This window comes from Leopardus geoffroyi, chromosome B4, assembly GCF_018350155.1.
Source record: "Leopardus geoffroyi isolate Oge1 chromosome B4, O.geoffroyi_Oge1_pat1.0, whole genome shotgun sequence".
In the NCBI taxonomy this organism is placed as follows: domain Eukaryota; kingdom Metazoa; phylum Chordata; class Mammalia; order Carnivora; family Felidae; genus Leopardus; species Leopardus geoffroyi.
Genome location: NC_059341.1, coordinates 54,430,582 through 54,439,610, shown reverse-complemented (window position 1 = coordinate 54,439,610; position 9,029 = coordinate 54,430,582).

The window sequence follows — 9,029 nt, the reverse complement described above, 5'->3', positions numbered from 1 at the left end:
TATCAGTTCCAACATGTGAAACCCCAGGATCAGGTATGTGGGCAGAGTCCCCCTTCCCAATTCCAAGAGCCAAAGCCCATGGCTGAACTGATGACCCTGGGGGAGACTGATGGTGACACTGACATCCTGCCAGTTATCCCCAAGGCCTCTGTGCTGCCGATGACGACAGAGCAACAGAGCTGCTCCTGGGCAAGGAAGTGGGAGGGCACATAGCAAGGGCCCCTTCTCACTTTACCCTCTGCTCAGCTATGTTCTCAACTGAGGACCTCACTGGGAGTTACACATGAAGAAAGTCTCCATCTAACACAGACAGAAACATGGAAACAGGAAAGTAAGCCACCCACAGGCCAATGTCACTCAAGATTTCATAAGTGCTTTTCAAGCATTCCTTCTCCTAGGTGTGATGTTCTGTCCTAGGTTCTACAGGAAAACCCAAAGGGTGGAGGGAGACCACTCCAGGGAAGTAATGTTCAGAGGAAGGGAAGGGTGATGCCCACTTCCAGGACAGGTGGGATGTGAGAGAAGATGGTAGGGCCCCAGAATTGCATCATCCAATACCAGAGGTGCTGCCCACAGGTGGCTCTTGAGTGCTTGAAATGTGACTGGTGTAAACTGAGATGTGCTGTGTGGGTAAACTACACAAAGGATTTTGAAAACTTCATATTTTAAAAAATACAAAAGATCTTAATGACTTTTACATAGATTACATTTGGAAATTATAATATTTTGGATAGACTAGGTTAGGTAAAATATCAAAATGAATTTCACCTGTTTCTTATTAGTTTTTATAAGTGGGTACTAGAAAATTTTAAATTTATATGTGCCCTGTATTCTTATTTTATAGGGAAGAATTAGAGAGTGGGCCCAGATGTTTGCAAGGACTTCCTGAAGGAAAAGAAGTGACAATGTCCATTCCCCAGACAAGAAGACAGACTTGAGGAAGGCTCAGGAAGTGAACAATAAGTAGTTTTCCTGTGATGTAGGTAATTTCTTGCCTTCTAGAACCCTCTAAACACATGGGATCAATACAAGAATAGGAAAAATATGTTTACATCTTACTAAGTCTGAGATGTGCAAGCTCCTACCCCATGTTGTTTTTACATCTGTTACTCTCACAATTACCTTTCAACAATTCAAGCTAAGAGATCACTTTACAAATGAAAACAGAGACTCAGAGAAGTTAAGTAACTAATTCAAAGTGATATAGCTAGTAAAAATTGTGTTGGAGATTGAAACTCTCATCTGTCTGATTCCAGAATACAGAAAGTAAAATTAAGGGAACCATCCCTTTTGTCTGCGTGGTTTGAAAAAGATTTCTTCCAAGAGTGTTAGACTACTGCATGGGATTGGTGGTGGGCAGGATTTAGTAGTGCACCAAGACTCCCCTTACTCACCTCTGTATAGTCTGTACTGATGTAACTTCCCAGTCCCAGAATGCATCAGCAGAGTGATGGGGATGGGACCTGATGGGTGCTTCACAAGCACAAGCACAAACTCCTCCTCATCCTGCCCCCTGTTGCACCAGCTGGATGAGAACCAGCATGAGAGGAAGGACCCTTGCAGGTGAAGCTACAGGTGGAGTGTCCAGTGACCAAGCTGAAGATCCATTGCTGGGGCTCCAGAAGACTCTGGCAGCCACCAGGCAGGAGCACGCAGAGCTGAGAAAAGCCCTGCAAAATGGGAGCTGGGCCAGTGGCCTGGCTGCTCACCCAGGATCCAAAATCTGAACCCCAAGAAGAGGGAAAAAGGGAGATGTACATGCACTTATTAAGATGGTTCTGATCCATCCCTCCAGCGGGTCTGACTCCCTCCTGGTGCCACAGGGCCCCTCCCGAAGCAGATCTCTGAAGGAAAAGCTAGCTGAATCTGTCCCTCCCGCCCCTGTGCACCTTGCTGATCCACCCCAGCTAATATGCCAGATCTCCAGCACCACAAGCCTGGCAGTGTGCAAGTAGCCCAGACGGGCCACGCCACCCCACAGTGAATCCCGCCCCTAGGAGAGGGGAAGAGAAGGCACACACCAGTCTGACTGTGGCCCCAGCGGTGGGCTGGGGGTAGACATCAGGTCTGACTGTGGCCCCGCCCACCAACGCAAGTTATTCAAGACAGCACAGGGGAAGTGCCCCGCAGTTCCGCACCACTCCAGGAACTATCCAAAATGATGAAACAGAAGAATTCCCCTCAGAAAAACGTCCAGAAAATAACAACAGCTAATGAACTGATCAAAAAGGATTTAAATAATATAAAAGAAAGTGAATTTAGAATAATAGTTATAAAATTAATCACTGGGCTTGAAAACAGTATAAAGGACAGCAGAGAATCTCTTGCCACAGAGATCAAGGGACTAAGGAACAGCCAGGAGGAGCTAAAAAATGCTATCAACGAGCTGTAAAATAAAATGGAGACAACTACAGCTCGGATTGAAGAGGCAGAGGAGAGAATAGGTGAACTAGAAGATAAAATTATGGAAAAAGAAGAAGCTGAGAAAAAGAGAGATAAAAAATTCAAGAATATGAGGGGAAAATTACAGAATTAAGTGATGCACTAAGGAGAAATAATATACACATAATTGGTATTCCAGAGGAGGAAGAGAGAGGGAAAGGTGCTGAAGGTGTAGTTGAAGAAATAATAGCTGAGAACTTCCCGGATCTGGGGAAGGAAAAGCCATTGAAATCCAAGAGGCACAGAGAACTCCCTTCAGATGGAACTTGAATCGATCTTCTGCACAACATATAGTGAAACCGGCAAAATACAAGGATAAAGAGAAAATTCTGAAAGCAGCTATAGATAAATGTGCTCTAATATATAAAGGGAGACCTATAAGTCTCGTGACCGATCTCTCTACTGTAACTTGGCAGGCCAGAAAGGAATGACAGGAGATCTTCAATGTGATTAACAGAAAAAAAATATACAGCCAAGAATCTTTTATCCAGCAAGTCTGTCATTTAGAATAGAAGGAGAGATAAAGGTCTTCCCAAACAAACAAAAACTGAAGGAATTTGTCACCACTAAACCAGCCCTACAAGAGATCCTAAGGGGGATCCTGTGAGACAAAGTACCAGAGACATCGCTACAAGCATGAAACCTATGGATATCACAATGACTCTAAACCCGTATCTTTCTATAATAACACTGTATGTAAATGGACTAAATGCGCCAACCAAAAGACATAGGGTATCAGAATGGATACAAAAGCAAGAGCCATCTATTTGCTGTCTACAAGAGACTCATTTTAGACCTGAGGACACCTTCAGATTGAGAGTGAGGGGATGGAGAACTATTTATCATGCTACTGGAAGCCAAAAGAAAGCTGGAGTAGCCATAATTATATCAGACAAACTAGACTTTAAATTAAAGGCTGTAACAAGAGATGAAGAAGGGCATTATATAATAATCACAGGGTCTATCCATCAGGAAGAGCTAACAATTATAAATGTCTATGCGCCGAATATGGAAGCCCCCAAATATATAAAACAATTACTCACAAACATAAGCAACTTTATTGATAAAAATGTGGTAATTGCAAGGGACTTTAACACTCCACTTACAGAAATGGATAGATCATCTAGGCACACGGTCAATAAAGAAACAAGGGCCCTGAATGAGACATTGGATCAGATAGACTTGACAGATATATTTTGAACTCTGCATCCCAAAGCAACAGAATATATTTTCTTCTCGAGTGCACATGGAACATTCTCCAAGATAGATCATATGCTGGGTCACAAAACAGCCCTTCATAGGTATACAAGAATTGAAATCATACCATGCATACTTTCAGACCACAATGCTATGAAGCTTGAAATCAACCACAGGAAAAAGTCTGGAAAACCTCCAAAAGCATGGAGGTTAAAGAACACCCTACTAACGAATGAGTGGGTCAACCAGGCAATTAGAGAAGAAATTTAAAAATATATGGAAACAAACGAAAATGAAAATACAACAATCCAAACGCTTTGGGATGCAGCGAAGGCAGTCCTGAGAGGAAAATACATTGCAATTCAGGCCTATCTCAAGAAACAAGAAAAAGCCCAAATATAAAATCTAACAGCACACCTAAAGGAAATAGAAGCAGAACAGCAAAGACAGCCTAAATCCAGCCGAAGAAGAGAAATAATAAAGATCAGAGCAGAAATAAACAATATAGAGTCTAAAAAAACTGTAGAGCAGATCAACGAAACCAAGAGTTGTTTTTTTTTTGAAAAAAAAAAAAGCAAAATTGATAAACCTCTAGCCATGCTTCTCAAAAAAAAAAAGGGAGATGACCCAAATAGATAAAATCATGAATGAAAATGGAATTATTACAACCAATCCCTCAGAGATACAAGCAATTATCAGGGAATACTATGAAAAATTATATGCCAACAAACTGGACAACCTGCAAGAAATGGACAAATTCCTAAACACCCACACACTTCCAAAACTCAATCAGGAGGAAATAGAAAGCTTGAACAGACCCATAACCAGCGAAGAAATTGAATCAATCATCACAAATCTCCCAACAAATAAGAGTCCAGGACCAGATGGCTTCCCAGGGAAGTTCTACCAGACGTTTAAAGCAGAGATAATACCTATCCTCCTCAAGCTATTCCAAAAAATAGAAAGGGAAGGAAAACTTCCAGACTCATTCTATGAAGCCAGTATGACTTTGATTCCTAAACCAGACAGAGACCCACTAAAAAAGAGAACTACAGGCCAATATTCCTGACGAATATGGATGCAAAAATTCTCAATAAGATACTAGCAAATCGAATTCAACAGCATATAAAAAGAATTATTCACCATGATCAAGTGGGATTCATTCCTGGGATGTAGGGCTGGTTCAACATTCGCAAATCAATCAACGTGATACATCACATTAATAAAAGAAAAAATAAGAACCATATGATCCTGTCAATCGATGCAGAAAAGGCCTTTGACAAAATTCAGCAATGTTTCTTAATAAAAACCCTCGAGAAAGTCGGGATAGAAGGAATATGACTAAAGATCATAAAAGCCATTTATGAAAAGCCCACAGCTAACATCATCCTCAATGGGGAAAAACTGAGAGCTTTTTCCCTAAGATCAGGAACATGACAGGGATGTACACTCTCACTGCTGTTGTTTAACATAGTTTTGGAAGATCTAGAGTCAGCAATCAGACAACAAAAGGAAATCAAAGGCATCAAAATTGGCAAGATGAAGTTAAGCTTAAACTTTTTGCAGATGACATGATATTATACATGGAAAATCCGATAGACTCCACCAGAAGTCTGCTAGAACTGATACATGAATTTAGCAAAGTTGCAGGATACAAAATCAATGTACAGAAATCAGTTGCATTCTTATACACTAACAATGAAGCGACAGAAAGACAAATAAAGAAACTGATCCCATTCACAATTGCACCAAGAAGCATAAAATACCTAGGAATAAATCTAACCAAAGATGTAAAGGATCTGTATGCTGAAAACTATAGAAAGCTTATGAAGGAAATTGAAGAAGATATAAAGAAATGGAAAAACATTCCATGCTCATGGACTGGAAGAGTAAATATTGTCAAAATGTCAATACTACCCAAAGCTATCTACACATTCAATGCAATCCCAATCAAAATTGCACCAGAATTCTCCTCGAAACTAGAACAAGCAATCCTAAAATTCATATGGAACTACAAAAGGCCCCGAATAGCCAAAGTAATTTTGAAGAAGACCAAAGCAGGAGGCATCACAATCCCAGACTTTAGCCTCTACTACAAAGCTGTAATCATCAAGACAGTATGGTATTGGCACAAAAACAGACACATAGACCAATGGAATAGAATAGAAATCCCAGGACTAGATCCACAAACGTATGGCCAACTAATCTTTGACAAAGCAGGAAAGAATATCCAATGGAAAAAAGACAGTCTCTTTAACAAATGGTGCTGGGAGAACTGGACAGCAACATGCAGAAGATTGAAACTACACACTTTCTCACACCATTCACAAAAATAAACTCAAAATGGATAAAGGACCTGAATGTGAGACAGGAAACCAACAAAACCCTAGAGTAGAAAGCAGGAAAAGACCTCTCTGACCTCAGCCGTAGCAATTTCTTACTTGACACATCCCCAAAGACAAGGGAATTAAAAGCAAAAATGAACTACTGGGACCTTATGAAGATAAAAAGCTTCTGCACAGCAAAGGAAACAACCAACAAAACTAAAAGGCAACCAACGGAATGGGAAAAGATATTTGCAAATGACATATCGGACAAAGGGCTAGTACCCAAAATCTATAAAGAGCTCACCAAACTCCACACCCGAAAAACAAATAACCCAGTGAAGAAATGGGCAGAAAACATGAATAGACACTTCTCTAAAGAAGACATCCGGATGGCCAACAGGCACATGAAAAGATGCTCAACGTCGCTCCTCATCAGGGAAATACAAATCAAAACCACACTCAGATATCACCTCACGCTAGTCAGAGTGGCCAAAATGAACAAATCAGGAGACTATAGAGGCTGGAGAGGATGTGGAGAAATGGGAACCCTCTTGCACTGTGGGTGGGAATGCAAATTGGTGCAGCCACTCTGGAAAACAGTGTGGAGGTTCCTCAAAAAATTAAAAATAGACCTACCCTATGACCCAGCAGTAGCACTGCTGGGAATTTACCCAAGGGATGCAGGAGTACTGATGCATAGAGGCACTTGTACCCCAATGTTTATAGCCGCACTCTCAACAATAGCCAAATTACGGAAAGAGCCTAAATGTACATCAACTTATGAATGGATAAAAAAAATTGTGGTTTATATACACAATGGAGTACTACATGGCAATGAGGAAGAATGAAATATGGCCCTTTGTAGCAACATGGATGGAACTGGAGAGTGTGATGCTAAGTGAAATAAGCCATACAGAGAAAGACAGATAGCATATGGTTTCACTCTTATGTGGATCCTGAAAAACTTAACAGAAACCCATGGGGGAGGGGAAGGAAAAAAAAAGAGGTTAGAGTGGAAGAGAGCCAAAACATAAGAGACTGTTAAAAACTGAGAAGAAACTGAGGATTGATGGAGGGTGGGAGGGAGGGGAGGGTGGGTGATGGGTATTGAGGAGGGCACCTTTTGGGATGAGCACTGTGTGTTGTATGAAAACCAATTTGACAATAAACTTCATATATTGAAAAAAAATTTTTTAAAAATGGAAGCTATGTAACTAATAAATAAATGACGAATTCTAGGTTACTGTAGTTCGAGGGAATGTACAACTTCCCAATTTTATGAAGCCATCATAACTTCAATATTAAAACCTATAAAGAGGATAAAATCTTATTTATTGTTACAAGACAAATTTTCTAAAAAGAAATACTCAAACACATTGCCAAATAAAGCTATCATTGTTCCCAAGGATTATACTAGCATAACTCATTTCCTCAAAAAACTAGAGAAAAATGTATACATTTACATCATTAAAATACTGAAAATATACTTCAAAAAGAAATTCAGAAGACTTGCCTAATTAGAACCCCAATAAACAGGAATTTAAGAAAATTACCTAAATATGATAAATATTATCACAATCCAAAGCAAATATAAATACAAATATAATTTGTGAAATGTTAATAAATACTTTAATTACAATTAGAATTGTAATTAGAAAGGGATACCTGCTAGCACTGTGATTACTCACTATTATACTGAAGGATGTAAAATATACACTGAGAGAAAAAGTCAAATAATATTTATAAATTTTGGAATAACAAAAATTATTTGGTTTTTGTTGGTGAGTTGATTGCATAGCTGGCAAACCTAAAATATTCTAGAAAAATATTATTCAACAGAAAAATAAAATTGGGAAAGTTATTGTATAACAAAGTAAACAGATAAATAGTAACCATTCTTGCTATAAATAACCTGAGGAGTTAGGAAAAATCCCATTCATAATATAAACAGAAATCTATAAAGTATTTAAAAAAGAATACGGGGAAGGAAATGAAGAAAATTACAAAAACAATAGCAAACAAATTATGTGAAAAATAGGATATTCTTGAATGAAAAAATTTAACATCACAAAAAAATGACAAAAAAAAGATGGTTCTGGCATTGGAGCACCTGGGTGGCTCCATGGATTAAGCAACCGACTTAGGCTCAGGTAGTGATCTCATGGTTCATGGGTTTGAGTCCCATGTTGAGCTCTGTACTGACAGCTTGGAGCTCGGAGCCTGGAGCCTACTTCAGATTCTGTGTCTCCCTTGCTCTCTGCCCCTTCCCTGGTCATGTTCTCTCTCTCTCTCTCTCTCTCTCTCTCTCTCTCTCTCAAAATAAATATATAAAAAACAAACAGACAAAAGTTAGTTTTGGCATCAAAAATGGCTTTTAAGGGGCACCTGAGTGGCTCAGTCAGTTGGGCATCTGACTTGGGCTCATGTTGTGATCTCACGGTTTGTGGGTTTGAGCCCTGTGTCGAGTTGTGTGCTGACAGCTTGGATCTCAGAGCCTTGAGCCTGCTTTGGATTCCTTCTCTCTCTCTCTCTCTCTTTCTGCCCCTCCCCAACTCGTGCTCTGTCTCTCTGTCTCTCTCTCTCTCAAAAATAAATAAACATTAAAAAAATTTTTAAATAGCTTTTAAAGGGTAACAAGTGGAATTAAACTTGATGTGACCGGAGACACCTCCCAAATGTGATGAGACTCAGTTCTTTGAGCACAGGAGTCTGAGGTAGGGTGGAGATGGCTGTATTCACTAGTAAGTGAATGTGACCTTCCAGTGTCTTTTTTTTTATCTTTTTTTTATTAATATATGAAATTTATTGTCAAATTGGTTTCCATACAACACCCAGTGCTCATCCCAAAAGGTGCCCTCCTCAATACCCATCACCCACCCTCCCCTCCCTCCCACCCCCCATCAACCCTCAGTTTGTTCTCAGTTTTTAACAGTCTCTTATGCTTTGGCTCTCTCCCACTCTAACCTCTTTTTTTTTTTCCTTCCCCTCCCCCATGGGTTTCTGTTAAGTTTCTCAGGATCCACATAAGAGTGAAACCATATGGTATCTGTCTTTCTCTGTATG